The sequence below is a fragment of the Felis catus genome, chromosome A1, assembly GCF_018350175.1.
Source record: "Felis catus isolate Fca126 chromosome A1, F.catus_Fca126_mat1.0, whole genome shotgun sequence".
Lineage (NCBI taxonomy): Eukaryota > Metazoa > Chordata > Mammalia > Carnivora > Felidae > Felis > Felis catus.
Genome location: NC_058368.1, coordinates 98,085,096 through 98,104,285, shown reverse-complemented (window position 1 = coordinate 98,104,285; position 19,190 = coordinate 98,085,096). Strand labels below are relative to the sequence as shown.

At 36.7% G+C, this 19,190-nt stretch overlaps 1 protein-coding gene across 5 annotated transcripts in view; it reads right to left on the bottom strand.

Annotated features, from left to right (window-relative positions):
- Window positions 1-19,190, bottom strand: part of PRR16 (proline rich 16) — a 953,840-nt gene that overhangs the window by 836,207 nt on the left and 98,443 nt on the right. For 2 of the 5 annotated variants that reach the window (XM_045057987.1, XM_045057979.1), the window contains exon 4: window positions 5,792-5,895. The exons of 2 other annotated variants lie outside the window; for them this stretch is intronic. The gene's annotated coding sequence lies outside the window, so the exon portion shown is untranslated. Of the gene's footprint in view, window positions 1-5,791; window positions 5,912-19,190 lie in introns of those variants that run through there. One more of the 5 variants, XM_045058001.1, reaches the window with a different exon arrangement.

Sequence of the window (19,190 nt, the reverse complement as noted above, 5' to 3'; positions counted from 1 at the left end):
TCATAAATAAAAGAATAAATTACCAAAATTGAGACAGATTAAACTGCTACAGATATTGAAAGATTAATAAAGATTAATATCATGAACAACATTCTCTCAGTAAATCTGACAACTGAATGAAATGGATAAATTCCTTATAAAGCACAAACTACCAAAACTCACTCAGGGAAAAAAAAAAAAAAATACAAAACCCAAATAGCCCAGTATCTATTAAAGATACTGATTCACAGTTAAGATCTACCCACAAGAAAAACTACAGACCCATATCACTCTGCTGGTGAATCCTATCAAACACTTAAAGAACAAATAATACCAATTACACACACACACAAATTATAGGAAAGGAAATATTTCCCAGCTCATTTATGAGTATAGCATTACTCTGATCCCAAAATCAAAAAAAAAAAAAAAAATAAAAATAAAAATAAAACAAACTACAAGCCAACTTGCCTGATGAATGTAAAAACTCCTTACAAAATGTTAGTAACTAGAATCCAAATTATTTTGTATAAAGGATAATATACTAAAACCAAGTATGGTTTGTGCTGTGAATGCAATCTTGATTTAATATTCAAATATCAAGGGCACCTGAGTGGCTCAGTCACTTGAGCATCCAACTCTGGATTTCAGCTCAGGTCATGGTCTCAAGGCTTGTGGGATCAAGAGCCACATTGGGTTCTATGCTGACAGAGCAATGCCTGCTTGGGATTCTCTCTCTGCCCCTCCTCTCCTGTGTTCTCTCTCTCTCTCTCTCTCTCTCTCTCTCAATAAATAAGGAAACTTTTAAAAACTTCAAATATCAACCTACATAATTTAGCATATTGATATAGTAAGAAAAAATACTCTTATTTCAATACAAGCAGAAAAAGCATTTGACAAAATGCAAGATGACTTATTGATAAAAACTCTTATCACATTATGAAGAGTAGGTAAATTACTTAAACTGAAGAAAAGCATCATTAAAAAACCAATCCTACACTAGTAAGTCTGACTGCTTTCAGCTTGAGATTGGGAAGGAAGCAATGACATTCATTATTACCACTTATATACAGCACTGCACTGGAGGTCAGAACCAATGTAATAAAAGAAGCAAGAAATAAATTAAAAGCAAATAGATAATGGAAAGAAAAAAAAAGTTCTCTGCATAGAAACGATATGATTATTTATGTAGATATTAACAGAGAATCTACAAAATAACTACTAAAAGTAACAAGTGAAATTAGCAAGGTCATGGAATACAAGTTACCATATTAGAAGCCAATTAAATATACATTAGTAACAAAAATTTGAAAAATGAAATTTAAAACTCAATTCCATACAGAGTTGCAACAAAAACCATGAGAATATTTACGATCAATTCAAAGAAAGGATATCCAGATGTATACACTAAAAAATAAAAAATATTGCTGAGCAAAAATAAAGATGACCTAAATAAATGGAGTGATATATCACGCTCATGTGTTCTAAGACCTGATGTTGCTTAAAAGGTCTCTTTGTCAAGCTGATCTACAGATTCAGTACAATCCAAATCAAACTTTCAGCAGTAGCGGTAATGTGTTATGTGCAGAAAATGATAAATAATTTTAAAATTTTGACTAAAATGGAGGGGATCTAGAACAACTAAAGATATTTTAACATAACGAAAACAAAGCTTGAGGACCTACCCTCCCTGATTTCATGACTAACTACAAAACAACAGTAATCAATCCATTTGGGTACTGGCAAAGAGATACATGTATCCTTAATGGCACGAAACAGAAGGTTCACAAACAGTTCCATAAGTACACATTCAAATGATGTGAATTCAATGTGTTATTCAATGGAGAAATAAATGTTTTTTTCAACAAATGGTACTGGATCAACTGGTTATCTGATGAGTTACATTACATACACAAGAAAAAGTAAAATTAGGAAGTCCAACTGTAACAAGTGTTAACAAAGATGTACAACAATTAGAACTTTCACACACTACTAGTGGGAACTATTACATGGACAACTACTCTCATGGAATGAACGTAGTGGAACGTAGTGGATTCTTTCATGGAAAGAATCCCCCCAGATTCTTATGGTGAAATCCTAACTCCCAATGTGATGCCATTAGGAGGTGGGGTCCTTGGGAAATGATTAGCTCATGAGAACAGAGCCCTCATGAATGGGATTAGTGCGCTTATAAAAGGGACCCAGAAGAGCTCTCTTCTACTCTTTCCACCATGTGAGGATACAAGGAGAGAGAGGCATTCCAACCCAGACAAGAGGAGTCACCAGAACCCAACCATACTGGCATCTTGATCTTGGACTTGTAGCTTTCAGAACTGAGACATAAATGTCTGTTTCTAAGTCACTCAGTCTATGCCACTTAGTTATAGCAGCCCCAACTGACCAAGTCAACTAAGTTACAAAGTCTTTTTGGTTTCTTAAAAGTTAAATAGTTGCTCAGCCACTCCACACTTCAGTGTTTCGTGAAGACACATGCAAGCATTAAGTCCACACAAACGTGAATGTTTACACCAGCTTTACTGGAATTGCCCAAAACTGCCAACAAATCAAATGGTCATCAGCAGCAGAATGGATAAAGGTATAGCAGTATATACATTACACAATGAAACACTATTCCACAACAACAACAAAAATGAACTACTGATACAGAATGTATACATCTCAAAATAATTACACTTAGTGAAAGGAACCAAACAAAAGGAGTACATACTGTATGATTCCATGTATCTAAAATTCTAGAAAGTGAGGGGCGCCTGGGTGGCTCAGTTGGGTGAGCTTCCGACTTCGGCTCAGGTCATGATCTCACGGTTCGTGAGTTCGAGCCTCACATGGGACTCTGTGCTGACAGTTCAGAGCCTGGAGCCTGCTTCACATTCTGTGTCTCCCTCTCTCTCTGTCCCTCCCCCGCTCATGCTCTCGCTCTCTCTCTCTCTCTCTCTCTCTCTCTCTCTCTCTGTCAAAAATAAATAAACATTAAAAAATTTTTTTAAATTCTAGAAAGTGAAAGCTAATTTATAGTGATATATAGGAAATATATAGTGCCTGAACACAGGCATGGAACAAAGAATAGGTTACAAATGGACACGAGGAAAACTTTGAGGTTACAGGTAGTTCATTATCTTGATTGTCATGATGGTGTCATAGGGATAGACATGTCAAAACACCAAAGTATATAATTTTAAAAATGTCCAGTTCATTGAACATCAATTATACTTCAACAAAGTTGCAAAAAAATAAAACAGTGAAAGGGTAAAAATAAAAACAAAAACGTAAAGGAGAATAATTTTCAGCCAAATATCCAGGCAAGTTTAAAAATATAGACAGTTCGTATTACATACATTTCTCAATAGACTAATGATATTAACTCATTTTTTAGGCACACATAGCATTTGCTACTAATGCTACTCACAGATATCTAACTCCTGATGAAGAATTTAGGAAATATCAAAAATACCATACAAAGAATATATGTAAAGATTATCTACATAACTATTAGCAGACATCATTTCTGTCACATAAAGGAGGAAGATTTGTTTATACATCTGTATCCCAAAACACGAATCCACCTACAGGTACTGGAGGTGGGAGACGTGAACTCCTAAAGCCCCACTCAGTGCACATGTCCATATCCCACTAATGACTTCGTCATTGAGAATCTCTACACTTCACCCATAACTGAGCATTACTTCACAGGTGCCCATGTACCTTCTCTTACTCCAAACACAACAGATTAACCAGTTTTCGCCTTTTTTTTTTCCTTGTTAATTTGATTGTTGGGGAAAGATGCCTCTAGTTTCCCTTTGCTTAAGTTTATTAAATGCTTTGCTTTTCAAAAGAAATATTTTCAACGAATGAATGAATAGAAAGACCTCAAGTTAACTTTATCACATAGGCTATTTGTCACTTAAGGTCACTGTTATTATCCAGCAACTCTGAATATTCACAAAAAAAAAAAAGTGAGCAATTTCCTTCATTGTTTTCTGTCAAATTACTAAATACTTCCTTTTAAAATTACAGACACATCAAAAGCTTATCTTTATCTGCTTTGAGCTGTAAAAGACATGAAATTATTCTTCCCCAGAGAAAGGGAAATATGTGCTGAGTGGGCAGTTGTTACCCTTCAACTACACGGCTATAGAGGATCGTATTAAGACACTGATTAACAATAATTAAGTTATTTGAGAAACTAACCAACTGCAGTTATTTGTTCTAAAATCAGCATAGGCCTAAACTGCTAATTATTTCCACTATGCCTAACAGCAATTCCAAAGGCTCTAACTGCAATCAAAGAGCATATGCAATGAACTTGCCAAAGAGACACTTTTATGATGCATATTAAATGCAAGGAAAATGTGAGCACTGGAAACTTAAAAAGAAATTAACACAGGGAACACTGCAAGTTAAGGGTCCCCACACTATTGCTGATTTTCAATTTGTCAGATTAAAGAAATGGAATAAGTATTGCTTAGCTATGCAGAAGCAATTGAGGAGTTTGAAAGGAACACATAAATCTGTGGACGCAAAGCTCAATAAAATACATTATTATTAATTGAGAGATGAGTTATAATTAGAAAAATTAAGGGGCACTTATTACAAGGACTGATGGATGAGTGCAAAGTTCTAGAGTTTGCTGAAGAGCTACTGGTCAATCCACATTGCTTCCAGGCTTCTTTGGACACCCCAGGAAATCAAGACAGGCACAAGTTCAATGGAACAGCAAGATATGAAGTCACACAACACTGGAAACTCTAACCTGGCTCATTTACTTATTATGTGATATAAGGCAAGTTAACTTAGCCTTTCAGAGCTTCAGCTTTTTTCTCCCATATAAAACAGGAATAATAGGGGCACCTGGGTGGCTCAGGAAGTTAAGCATCCCACTTGGCTCACGGTTCATGGGTTTGAGCCCCACATCGGACTCTGTGCTGACAGCTCAGAGCCTGGAGCCTGCTTCAGATGCTGTGTCTTCCTTTCTGTCTGCCCCTCCCTCGCTCTCTTTCTTTCTCTTTCTCTCTCTCAAAAATAAACACTAAAAAAAATTTTTTTTAATATCAAATTACACTTCATCTTGTAGAAATGAAACTCCTTCCCCATTAAACACCAACTCCTCATTCTTCCTCCCCATGGCCCCCAGGGAAACTACCCTCCCCTTTTCTGTCTCTGTGCTTCTAACTACTTTAAGTAGCTCCTATAAATGGAATCACAAGCTATTTGTCTTTCTGTGACTGGCTTATTTCATTTATCACAATGGCCTCAAAGTACATCCACGCTGTTGCATACCCCAGCAACTTTTATGTTATAAAATTCCACTGTATCCATGGAATTTGATCCTAATCCTAGTAAGTTAGGCCCTCTATACAGTGAAGAACCAATTTCATTTCATACTGATCTGGTTATTTGTTTATTTTTATAAAGTTCTCAAGGTACACTTTTAAAACCATGAGTAAAGAGGGGCGCCTGAGTGGCTCAGTGGGTTAAGCATCCGACTTCAGCTCAGGTCATGATCCCGTGGTTCACGAGTTTGAGCCCTGTGTCGGGCTCTGTGCTGACAGCTCGGAGCCTGAAGCCTGCTTTGAATTCTGTGTCTCCCTCTCTCTGTCCCTCCCCTGCTCATGCTCTACTTCTCTCTCTCTCTCTCCCTCCCTCTCTCAAAAATAAACATTAAAAAAATTTTTAAATAGGGACAATAATAGTACCTACCCTCATAGGACTGTAGTAAGACTGAATGAAACAACATGCATGTGAAACGCTTCATATAATGCTTGACACACAGGGCTGAATTAATGGTACCTACCATTATGAAAGTCACATGGAGTTTTTTTCAAAATACGAAACACACTGCTGAGCCAAATAAAGAAGATGACTAGACTTTCTAGATCCTCTTGATATTCTGCAATACTGAAATATTTAAGATAGAAATGATCAAATCAACAACTATTTTTATCATTTACACTCACTAAGAAAAATTGTTATTTCTTATACTTTTTTGCAGTCCAATAGCAGAACACTTTAGACAAATTAAGGCTTCAGTCCATTGGGATGGGTTTTATTCCAAACAAATCATAATTCATCCATTCTCTATAAACAAATATTATTCCAGTTTTACGATTCTTTTACAAGGAAAATATGCATAGGATACTGCAAAACGTATCTTTTACAGGTGTCTCAGGAATTTACTGGAAATTCAGATATGTAAAAAAAAAAAAAGGTTGGGAATGCTATAATTTTATCTGTTTAAGCACAAATACACATTTAGTTATTATAAAACATTCTTGATTTCTCCATTTTCTTTATCCTCACGTCCAATTATAAGCTCATAAATATCTCAGATGCTAGCCACTGCTCTTTAACCCCACTGCCACTTTCTAGGGCAGGAGCCATGATTTCTCCCCCACATTTCTATAGCGGCCCCATATCTAGTCTTCTCTCCCCTATTTCTCTCTCCCACATCAATTTTATACATGGCAGCTGGTGTGATCTTTCTAAAATGCATGTCACTTCTCTCCTTAAAACCCTAAGGGGTAGCCATTTCTCTTAGTAAAACTCCCAAGACATTGGTTCAGCACACAAAGCCTTCCTGGTGAGGTCCTCTGTACTTATGTCTTCAACCTTATCCACTGCCACTCACCACTCCCACTCGCTACCCCAAATACAAATGACTCTCCAGTTAGAATAAACTGCCTTAATTCTTCAAGCACACCATTCTTTCGAGCACACTGCTTTCCTCCATCTGGAGCGCTCTTTTTCTTCTTTGTCATCTGGTTAACTCCTACACATCTTTTAGGTCTAGGCTAGAGTCATTTCTTAAAAAAAAAAAAAAAAAACCTCTCCAGATTCCCTAAGTTTGGATTAGGTCCTTTCTTACAAATGGTCCTTAGGTCCTTTCTTACAAATCAAAATAGTAATCTACATTTCATTTATTCTCTCAAGAAATGTTTGTTGAGTACCTACTATTTAAAGGCTCTGTTCAAGGCACTGGGATTCAGTAGTACAAATAACGCCCAAGCTTCCCAAAAACTTCTATCATAATGGAGTAGGCAGAAAATTTTAAAAGAATGAACAGATATTAATGGTAATATATTATAGTAATAAGTGCCTTGGAGAAAAAAGAAATTGGAATAAGGGGAATAGGGTGTGGCAAATTGAAATGCGAGGTTTTCTGATAGGACGTTCGGGTGGGGGGGGGCGAGTTCAGAGACAAGCTGACATCTGAACAGCGACTTGGAAGAAATGAGGGCATGAGCCAAGTGACTTTTGAGGAGAGGATGCTGCACACAATGGGAAGAGCAAACGCCATGGCCCTCAGAGGGTGAAGTGCTTAGTGGCTTGCCCTACTTAAGGAACAGCAAGAGAGCTAGTGAGGCTGGAGCAGAGAAAGGAAAGAGAAGAGATGAGGTCACTGAGAAAACAGGGGGAGGGCAGATCGTTCCAGGCCGTGGAAGCAATGCAAGGCCTTTATTTTTTTTTTTAATTTTTTAAATGTTTATTTTTGAGAGAGACAGAGACAAAATGTGAGTGGGTTAAGGGCAGAGAGAGAGGGAGACACAGAATCCGAAGCAGGCTCCAGGCTCTGAGCTGTCAGCAGAGCCCGCTGCAGGGCTCGAACTCACAAGCTGTGAGATCATGACCTGAGCCGAAGTCGGGACACTCAAATGACTGAGCCACCCAGGCACCCCAATGCAAGGCCTTTAGATACTTCACTACATGAGATGGAAAGCCAAAGGAAGCTGTGAGGACAGCACATGAGGGCCACCTATCCTAACTTGCACAGGGGCAGCTGTAGAAGCAAGGAGACATGCTAGCTTGGTGTAATGCACAGGATGAGAGTGGATGGTTCTCTAGACTAGACTCCAAGTAGCAAGGAGCATCACAATTTACATATATTTTGAAGGTAGGACTAACAGAATCTACTAAGATGGGACAGGAAAGATGAAAATCCAGGAGGCCTCCAATTTTTTTTTTCTGAGTAACTAGATGAACAGAATTCCTGTTACTAAAATAAGGAATGGTGCAAAAGAAGGAGGTAGCATGGGAAAGGCAGAAGATTAACTAGCATACGCTACAGTCATTCAAGAGACAACATCAGTTAAGCGGGTGCATAAACAAGTCTGTAGTTTAAGGGAGAGGGAGAAAGATTCAGGATGTAGGTATTTATTGGTGAGTCGCTGACTCCTTAGGTAAGGTTTCTAGGGTAAGAGTAGAAATAGAAAAGAGATTGAGCCCAGGGACCAAGCCCTCATTTGGGAAGATGGACAGAAACTAGCAAAAGAAACTGAGAATGCAATAGTGTGAAATAAATATGAACAAGAGAGTGATATCCTGAAAGCTAAAGAAGAAAAGTGTTTTTCTAATTAAGAGAGCCCAATCACTATGTCAAATGAAGTTGACAGGTCAAGTAAAGGAACACTAAGAAGTAACCACTTAATTTGGCAACATGGGGGACTTTGCTGATACTTGTAAGAGATATTTTGATGGAAACCATAGGGTCAAAACATGATTATATAGGACTTAGGAAATAACAGGAGAGGAAGTGGAGTCACTGAGTGTTGAACAAATTTTCCAAATAATTTTCCTATAAAAAGCCATAGAGGTAAGGAGCATGACTGGGAAAACAAAGTGGGCTCAAGAGAGAGTTTCTTCTTAAAAAAATTTTTTTAATGTTTTTATTTATTTTTGAGACAGAGAGAGACAGAGCATAAGCAGGGGAGAGGCAGAGAGAGAGGGAGACAAAGAATCCAAAGCAGGCTCCAGGCTCTGAGCTGTCAGCACACAGCCTGACTCGGGGCTCGAAGTCACAGACGGTGAGATCATGACCTGAGCTGAAGTCAGACGCTTAACCAACTGAGCCACCCAGGAGCCCCTGAGAGAGTTTTTTTTAAACAAGAGACTTATTTGTGTGCTCACTGGAATAAATAAATGACTATTCAGTAGCCACATGATCATTTACAATATTTACCAAAGAGCTTACTAATTTCGAGCATTTTCTGGTATGCCAAAAAAGCAAGAATATTCTGCAATCAGCTTTCAAGTACAAAAGGTTTCATTTGAAAAACAATAGTAAATCAAAGAACAACAAAGAGACCACCAAGCTATGAGTTGTTTCAAACATGTATATCTGTATTATTAACAGAAGGATTAAACAGTTGATTTTCAAATATTAACGGCACTATATTCACAGATTTCACTTCTGCTACAATTCTCTTCAAAGTTGAATGTAGATTCAGTGTATTTGTCCTCCATAGTGATTTTTCTATTATCTACATCAATAACTAGGGAAGAGAAAGAGATCAATGGACAAAGAGAACAGAGAGATGAATATTTGTTTATCTTTGGTTGTATAATGTTTTATTCTTTCAAGCGATTTCCTGGTGATTAAGTTAAAATTTTGATACATCAGTAGAATGTTTCCTGAGAGCCTATATGATGCTGCTTCTCGGATAAGGGTGAGAAGCAACACGGGACATCTGGGACTGGAAATCACTCAGCTAATAAAACTACAGAATGCCAACCACAATCCAGCAACATTATTACCAGTTACCAAGTATCTGGTATCTGTTCCTTGCTGTGCTTGGTGTCTATTCTTTTCACAAAGCCTCGGACTGCATATTATCACCCTCTTATCAAAACTGAGGAAACTGATACTTGGGAGAGAATATATAACCTGAAAAATGCCTCCAATTTAGTAGCACACAAAGCTGGAGATTCAAAATCAGGACTGCTCACTTCCAGAACATACCTCCATCCAACATGTCACGGTGCTTCTCTACTACCATTTTTCTGCAATTACGTAGGTTAAATCTGTGTACAATTCTGAAAGACTCTCTCCCTTCATATTTTTTCTCTACTACCCATACTTCCCTAAAAATTATTCTACCATAGTTGCAGATAAATACTAAATATACCAGCCCCTAATAATAAATATCTGTCCTTCTCTGTCTCCATTGCCTAAAAGAATGCAGACTAAAGGCAACTCTGCCTTACACTTGACCCACACCAAACTGTGATGCCTAAAAAAGATATACTGTATAAATTAGAGTTCTTATTAGTATACTATGTACTTTGTGTTTATTCTGAAATTATCTTTCTTACGTAATTGCATTCTGAGAAAATGTAAATGTTAAACATTAACAAGCACCACACTGCTGTTACAATAAAAGACATTTTTTAATATTGGTGACAATGAGAGAAGTTTGGGAAGTGAGAAAAGGAAGGTCTGAGTGGAGTCTTTTATAGGCATATAAAATTTAAATGACAGAGCCCTTTATAATCCTGCCAGAATGTAAATTCTTGAGCGTATGAAAGACTAAAAGCTTCGTCTGTATAAAACTGACAAAATACATCAGATTTTAATTGGCAGTAGGGTGATAATGGAAAGGAGATGTGGCTTAATTGGAGTTCTCTCCGTGAAAGGACAGAGCTTAGTAGTGTCATTTTAATTATTTCTAGCCACTAATCCTGCAATCATCTATTACTTTCTCCATATATTACATCAGGAAACACTCCCTGCTGCAAATGCTATGATATTTAAAAAGCAAATGCCCAGTGAAAACAAAAAGACCCAGACTAGATTCATGGGCTCAGCAACAGCTCTGGAGAACCATAAACTGACTTTTAAATCATGAATGGTCAGGATGGAGAATATGGCTACTTTAATTATTAACAGTACACAGTCTTGATTCAGACATCCATTGTATCATCACTCAAAGCTGTTGCATGAGTTAATTAAGTACCTAATGTGATGCTTAAGATGTTTCCCTTTAATATGAATCTTTGATTATTCCCACACTGTTTTGACACGGCTAGATGAAACATACCACTGAAAACAAACTACAATAATGGCCACTTGTAGTGATTGCTGTAGCAACAGTTTGTCCCAAAATAGGAAGTACTATCAGAGAAAGACTTTGTCTGGAGCCTTCTGTTAACCATTCCATATACAAGACATAGTAATTAGTTTTCCTTTCCTTTTGATTTTTCAAGGACTCACAGACTCAATAGCTTTATTATTTCAAATGTTACCGCATGTAACTATATAGGCTGTGTAAGATTTCCACGCTCACTAACCTGAGTAAGAAAATAATCCACACTGCAGAGTTCACATACACATTCATCTAATTTCAGGATTCCCGTTTTACCTACCCATTTTTCAGAACCTTACTTTCAATTTACAAACACTTAAATTTATACATTTAGCCATTTTTAAAGGCAAATTCATCAAATCAGTATTTCATCTCCAATCATAATTTCTAAGTATTATGCTATAAACTTAAAATCAATAAAGGAACCATTACAATACAGCCCGTTAATGCCAAAAATATATATTTTAGTGGGAGTCGAATGTGGCCTCAAAATTGTAATTACCTTGATTTTTCAAGTTCCCTCTCAATCTTTCTGTTCTTTTTGTAGACATTTCCAATTGCAGCAAGTCTCTCACATTAATTTAAAAACTAATGTTTACTGCATTGCATAGAGTTGACTGATTTTCACAAGGGCTTCATAAGCAAAAATGTATTCCACTGTCTTCACACTGTAGCAGACCACCAAATATAAATTGTTGGTAGTCATTTGAGATTCTTTTGAAATGGAGGGCATAACAACATTAAATTAAAACACAATGGCTAGAACCTATCTAAGAAAAACTATCCCCGGGCGCCTGGTGGCTCAGTCGGTTGAGTGTCCGACTTCAGCTCAGGTCATGATCTCTCAGTTCGTGAGTTCAAGCCCCGCGTCGGGCTCTGTGCTGACAGCTCCAAGCCTAGAGCCTGCTTCAGATTCTGTGTCTCCTTCTCCCTCTGCCCCTTCCCCACTCATGCTCTGTCTCTCTCTGTCTCTCAAAAATGAATAAATGTTAAAAAAAAAATTTAAATAAAACTATCCTCAGATATTAATGTTGTTCTATGAATTCTACTCTTAGGGGGAATATATGGAGTTTAATATTGTTAATATTAACTAATTAATTAATTTTTTATAACCAATTTCCAAGATATGTGTTGGTATAATTACAAATTCAACCTAAGCTCCTATGTGTGTGGTCTTCTAGAATAAGAACAGATACCTGGACATGAACTTTACACACTGAAAATTCTTCAGTGGAGGCAAAAGTGAGTTATACTCAAGAAATCGAAACATAAAAATTAAATCATCTTAACAGAAATTTTCAACCACCAGGACTGAAGACAAGGAAGAGATTTCTGGCCAACCAAGCACAACCAGAGATTAGAGTAATAATTAGGTGTCTGTGTTCTGGAGTCTAACACCCAGGTTCAAAGTCTGAACTAGTACTTGTCAGTTATTCACACATGGATTACAAACTTTCCTCTGCAGCAATCTCTTCATTTGTGAAAGAGAATATAATTATCTCTATTTCATAGGATTGCTTTGAGGATTAAGTGGGATAAATGTACAGCACCTACAAGTTTATAGCATATAATAAATTTTCAATAAATGTTATACATTTATAATAATTATCATTTCTAAGGTTTTCTTCTTTTCAAACTATTCATTCTGCATGCATTCTGACTACTGTGATCTGATATGTGGATGTGGTACATGGCTGATCTATACAAAATTCTTAGAATTCACACTTCTGGAGGTATTAACCCATAATGTTATAATGCCTTTATACATCCCAAAATCAGCTTATGAACACTGGAAATAAAGATTTCCTACACACTGTCTCCACTTCTGTTCCCAGATACAACTAATATACACTTGACAGTTGAGTAACACAGGTTTGAACTGCAAGAGTCCACGTAACACGTGGGTTGTTTTTTTTTATAAATACAGTACCTGCAAATGTATTTTCTCCTCATTACGATTTTTCTTAACATTTTCACTAGCTTACTTGACTGTAAGAATACAGTATATAATACACGTGACATACAAAATATGTATTTATGTTATCAGGAAGGCTTTAGTCTACAGCAGGCTATTACAAGTTTGGTTTGGGGGAAGTCAAAAGTTATACATGCGTTTTTGACTCCATAGGGGCTAGAACTCCCAACCCCAAGGTTACTCAAAGGTCATCTATGATGACAGTTTCCAAATATTTTTCTGTGCTCTTTGTTATCTTTAAATACTCCCTAGGTCATGGTTTGCTGCACAAATAAGACGCAAATAAGGGAATGTTAGATTATATGCATTGGGCATACTTTATATTTTCAGGACTTGACTTTTTCTAATCTTTAGTCATTTGTATTCCCTTTACTGTAACACAGATAAAGTAATCTAACTGATCATGAGAAGAAGTTGACTGGAATAGGGGTATGGAGAAAGGCTAAGAAAAGGTCAGACTGCATTAACTATAGCATATATACAAATGGATGCATATTATAAAGTGAAAGCCGAACTATAAGAACCAGAAATCTTATAAATAGATGATGTGCTTGGGAAAGCCACATAAGCTCACATTCACTCCAACGCACTTCATCAGACATTTAATAAACACTCAACTGTTCCATTAGTACAAGGACAATGAACAGGAAGAAAATAGAGCGTCAAGGAGTACCCACTCCCACGAAATGAAATTACCAGCATAAACTTGACAATTAAAAGATAAAATACTGCAGCACACAGCAGCATGAAATAGATTATTGTGGGGCCTGGAACACTGATTGTAAGAAAGCAGGCTGAACACTGTCTACTTGAATGTGCAGTCGCTTGTCTGATTTTAAATTTCTTCAGCAAAGGAGACTGGATTGTGAGAATACTTTTTAAAAATCTCAAGCTACAAGTGTTTATAGAACAGAAAGCAACCTCAGAGTCTCCCTTTATTCTATCAAAGGGGGAAAATTACTTTTGAAGTTCAAAGTAGTTCTCATTTTAAATGCACAGCCTAAATGTGTATAAACTATATACAAGTTTGCTTTCAGAGAAATGCAGCATCTGTTTCAATTAGTTTCAGTTAGTTACATAACATAGTATTTGTTCTAGAGAAAGGGAATGAATCTCTTTGACCATCTACTTTTCATTCTCTCCCTTTAAGGTTAAGTTCAAATATGTAACGTTATGAGCCCCAGAACCCCCATGGTTCTAACGTAACTAAGGAAGAGAAATACTGAAAAGGTATACCACCATTTCTTAAAATTAAAAAATATTTTTAAATACTGGATTCACATAGAGTTTCATGAATTATGAAAGATAAAGCAAATGATGGAAAAGCATTTCTCAATGTCAGCAAGTCCTTTTTTAGGGGGTTTTGATAAACTGGTTGAACTAAGCAGTTTTAAAGCATTATAAAATAGGGAATTATAACTAATCTTTTCTAAAACCTCTCTTTACGTTGTACGTACAAGACTGACATGCCCAAACTCTGACAGTTAGCAGAATAATCACAAATAGTTTTAAATCTTTTAGCTCTAAAAGAACAAGTGACCCTCACAAGGCCTTATACAGGCAGGTTGAAAAAAAAAAAAAAGCAAACTGATTATCTTTCAACATGCATTGTCCTTCAGCCCATTGGTATTATATAATACATTTAGGCTTTGCTGCATTTAATAAGTGATTTCTTAGTAATTGACAAGATCAAAACCCAAATATTCCAAAATGTTTTTTTTACTAAAAAGTAACCAAGAAGAAAAACATTTACTGGCTCATTGGCATAATTTAAATAAAATAAGGAACAGTATTTTTCAAAGCACTGAAATTTGCTCAAGATCAAGTTTTTTTCCTGTCTTTTTTGTTTGTTTGTTTGTTTGTTTTTAGTTTATGTATTTACTTTGAGAGAAGGAGAGTGTGAGCAGGGGAGGGGCAGAGAGAAGGAGAGAGAGAGGATCCCAAGCAGGCTCCACACTATTAGTGTGGAGCCCAATATGGGGCTTGATCCCACATACTGTGAGATCATGACCTGAGCCAAAATCAAGAATCAGACGCTTAACTGACTGAGCCACCCAGGTGGCTCAAGTTTTCTCCTGTCTTAAGGTCACTATCTCCTACCACATCCTCCCTGTCTCTTACCTTGGAATGGCCCTGGATGCCAGCTGATTTCCCCAATGACTGATCAGGTGTTTGCCTCAGGACGGGGGGTTGGGGGGGTTCCATGATATGAAAAGCAGTTACTTCTTTCTCCACTTGTTGTGGGGCTTATTCTTTAAGGCTCAGCTCAAAGTGCCATCTCTTCCACTGAGGCCTCTGCAAATTTCCTTCTTGCCTCTGGGCCCTGGTTTAATACCTTCTCTATAAATCCACAGCACCTGGCTCATGATGATCTTCAGGCATAAGAAGCATTTCCCTGTATAAAGACCTTGTATAAACTATTTTTGATCTTTCCAAATGGAGGGGATAAAAACTGGTCATGACAATATCACCAAGTTATCTGCTTTGAGTTGCACAAAATTTGAACCAAGGTAGGTTATGGATTGGACAGGTAAGCGAGAGAGGAAGACAAGAACAAATCTTTTTTTTTTTTTCAAGTTACAACAAACATTTCTTGGACATGAACTTGGTGCCAGAATAGGAGCTAGCCGTTTTATGTCTGTTAACAACTTTAGCTTGAAAATAATCTTACATGTTAGATATCATAGTACACATTTTCTTGAGTAGAAAATTGAAACTCAGAAACTCACCTGCTTTGCTTATTAACCCAGTGGTGAAACTGGGTTGCTGATCCAATGAGTTACAGTATAAATCACCATAAGTGAAGGCTGATATGCAGTATGGCATAGCAGTTTAAAAGCAAATGCGATTTTGAAAGCAAACAAGCTTAGGTTTGAGTCTAAATTCTGATACTAATGAGCCAAGAAACTTTAGACAAGGTTTATATCCCACTCGGCCTCAGCTGCTCCAAGTGTACTGTGGGGACAATAATGATACCAACATCCTAAGGAGTTCTGTGTAGGGTGTCAAATTCTGGAGACACTATTGGCACAACACAAGTAATATAATGTCAAGTGCATCTTCTTGAAATTAAACTGCTCCCTTCTTGTAAAATTTTAAAGGAAAAGTTGTTATCCTAAAAAGTGATCTTAAAAATTTGTGTTGTATAAAGTCATTGAAGACAGGCCTTCTTTCTAACTAATTCTTACCCCATAACCTCCTTGTCACTTAAGCCAAATGTAAAACTGTCTCTCAGGATTAAAAGGAAGATCGGTGAGAGCAGGATGGAATATAAGGCACGTACATCCCCTCAGAAATACAGCAAGGGATGAATTTATTTCAACTGATTTTATGGTGTTTTCTGAAGCTTTAATTTCATGTGGAGTTTAGGCCTTTGCTCAGAAGAAGAAGGATTCCTCAGGAATCCAGAAGTTCACGCTCTCAGAATTACATTTACTATGCGCAAGTAGAAACAGAAAGCAGCCCAGAAAAGAGTTAGCTGGGCTCTCCATGAAGTTACGTCACAAACTCCCACAAGAGTAAATATGAGGACACATCAGAGGCTGGCCACCATGCCACAGGATTACTGTACCACCAAGGAAACCACAAAGTTTCACCCGGGTGATTAAAATGTGCTGGTGTGACCACAGTAAAACCATGAACATACTCATCATGAAGCCTGGTGTTTACCGAGAGCTCATAAACGATGCCCTTCATCAGGTCACTGCTCTGATCTGACGTCATGAGATCCATGTGGCTCTTCTCCTCCCCAGTTTCCCAGTCTCTTATTTTACTAAGATCATCGTAGGTTGTATATCTAAAGTTTCTTTAAAAAGAAATCACAAAATTGCATTATTATCATTAAAAGGTATAACGAAGTGTATTAAAAGTTGAGAATTTAAATCGAGCAAGAATTGATTTCACTTGGGCAGTGCCCGGCCGACAGTGGTCAGGAGCACTCTGCCAATGGCTGCTAGGGAAAAACCTTTATAGAGAAAAGACTGAAGCAAAGTAAGAAAATTGGTTGGCTACAGCTTACAGCCTAGCTGGCTGCTCATGACTCACTGGCTGTCCTTAGGTTTTGATACCATAACCTTGAGGTATTTATAGGCTGATGATTTCGCTTTCCTTTCAGAGATGCCATGATATTAGTGCCACATCAGTCGAACCAGTCCTCCTTGTTTAATTAATTTAACACTATTTAAAATATGTTTGTATTTTCCAGTTATATTAGATGAGACCTAAATTAATTCTAACAAAAATGTGTAAGTTCCATGATAAATTGAAAACAGTACTTCCAAGAAACAGGGAAAAGGAATACATAATAAAGAATGATGGACCTTAACAGGTCTTGGTCTTTCTTTGTACTAGTAAGAGAAATATTTTTATGAAGAAGATAGCTGAATTTATTCACTTTTATATCTATTTAATCATGGCCAGAGTCTCTCTTTCACTCTCCACTGCTAAGTAGTCATTTCTCCAAGCTCCCTTTGAAACATAAACCATGATTGGGCTAAACCCTTTCCCCTACAATTATCTGCAATATCCAAGTCAAAGTTATCCAACAGCTATCACATTAATTATGTCTATCTGCTAAATTATTCCCACAAGTTCTATAGACATTCTTTGAAATGGAGCATTCATTCTGTATTTATGCATATTTCATTATGTTACAGAACATTTTATTAAGAAAAGCAATCATAAGGATCGACTTTTATGATAAATAACCTAATATTCATAGTCCTTCCTTTATGCTTGCTCAGTCAGGCTCATTTTCATAATGTTATGTGTTAGAGAACAGAAAAACTACTGCTCACCCAGACTGCTGATCTACTAGTTTTGCCACATTTTACTGCTATGGTTTCCCGTAGGAAAGCTATAATGATGTTGACTGATATAACTGCTTAAAAGTACTATTATTTAGTTATTTATAGCATAGAATTAGATTATAAGGAAATCTGAAATCACAAATTGAGTCTATTTTAAATGCATGATGCTTCCTGTATATTTTTTCAATGGCAGAATAGCAAAAATATATATATACATGTAATGGTGGATGATAATAATGGATATAATAATGATGTATAATATCATATGTGTGTGCATGTATGTATATATATTATTAATGTATTTATTTATATACACATGTGCTCTTGGGTGCTTCAGCCAAGCTTACTAGAAGTGAAAATATGGGAGAACTTTCATTCATTTAACCAGTGTTCACTTAACTCTTAGTATTCGCCAAGCATTAATCCAAGGTCCAAGAAGAGGGATTATAAAACTGAAGACTATGACAATGAGACTACTGGCTATTACAAAAACTCCTACAGCAGTGATGAAGAATCACCCAAAAAGACCCTTCCTGTCTCCTGTGACCATAATCAAGATGAGAAACATTCACAAAAGCAACGATGCTTTTGGTACAAGGATGTACCAACTGGATATTCTAATCATTGATTAAATGTAGTAAAAATGTGTTCTAGGCTAAATGTATACAAATTAAGTGCGTTAATACAAGTTTGGGCCTGTATGCTATTTTTTGTTTGTTTACATACCTGTCTTGGTTATAATGCTACGAGCTCCTTGAGAGCAAGGACTAGGTTACTGTCTTAGTATTTCTGGTGTCTTCATAGTGCCTACACACAGAGATGTGTCTTAAAAACGTCATTTAAGCTGAAAGATATACTCATGGGAATATAAAAGACAGTGTGCTTTACTTTAATATATAATCCCAGAAATAATCTTTGCAATAATATGTGCTGAAGTGCTGACTTTATGAGGCTTATTATCTAAGCCCCTCTTTGGCACCAAGTATAGACAAGAGAGGTTGGAAACACACAGTTTGATACTACAGATTACACAGAGAAATAAAAGATGAGTTTGTTATCATGACCATAAAGGTTATATATGCATTTCTTCATTCATTTTCATGGTGAAAAGATGAAGAAGAACAAAATGAAGAAGTGGTATTTTCATGGCTGGCATGGTCCTAGGCACCCTGGATAATACAGCAAAGTAACAAGAGGTCAGATGCTGTTAAAGACACACAGCATAAAATCACTATAGAACCGTTCATTAGCCTGAGTGCTTGGAGATCAGGTAACCTTCTGGAGAATCATATATAATATCTTTGATCTCAAAATTTATGGCGAAAAAGTCCTTGGTCACATTAATGCCATTGCTTTTTGTCTCTTTTTCACTCTAATCATGATGGATTTTCTTAAGATGTATACCTTTCATGTTCAGGTACAAATAGCCTAAGATATGATTAATGCTTTGACCTAAATTACATTTTTTCCCCCATACAGGAAAACAATCATCAGGCAGACAAGCAATCACATTATCATTCACAAGAGAGTTGCTTTTTCAAGGAATCAGCA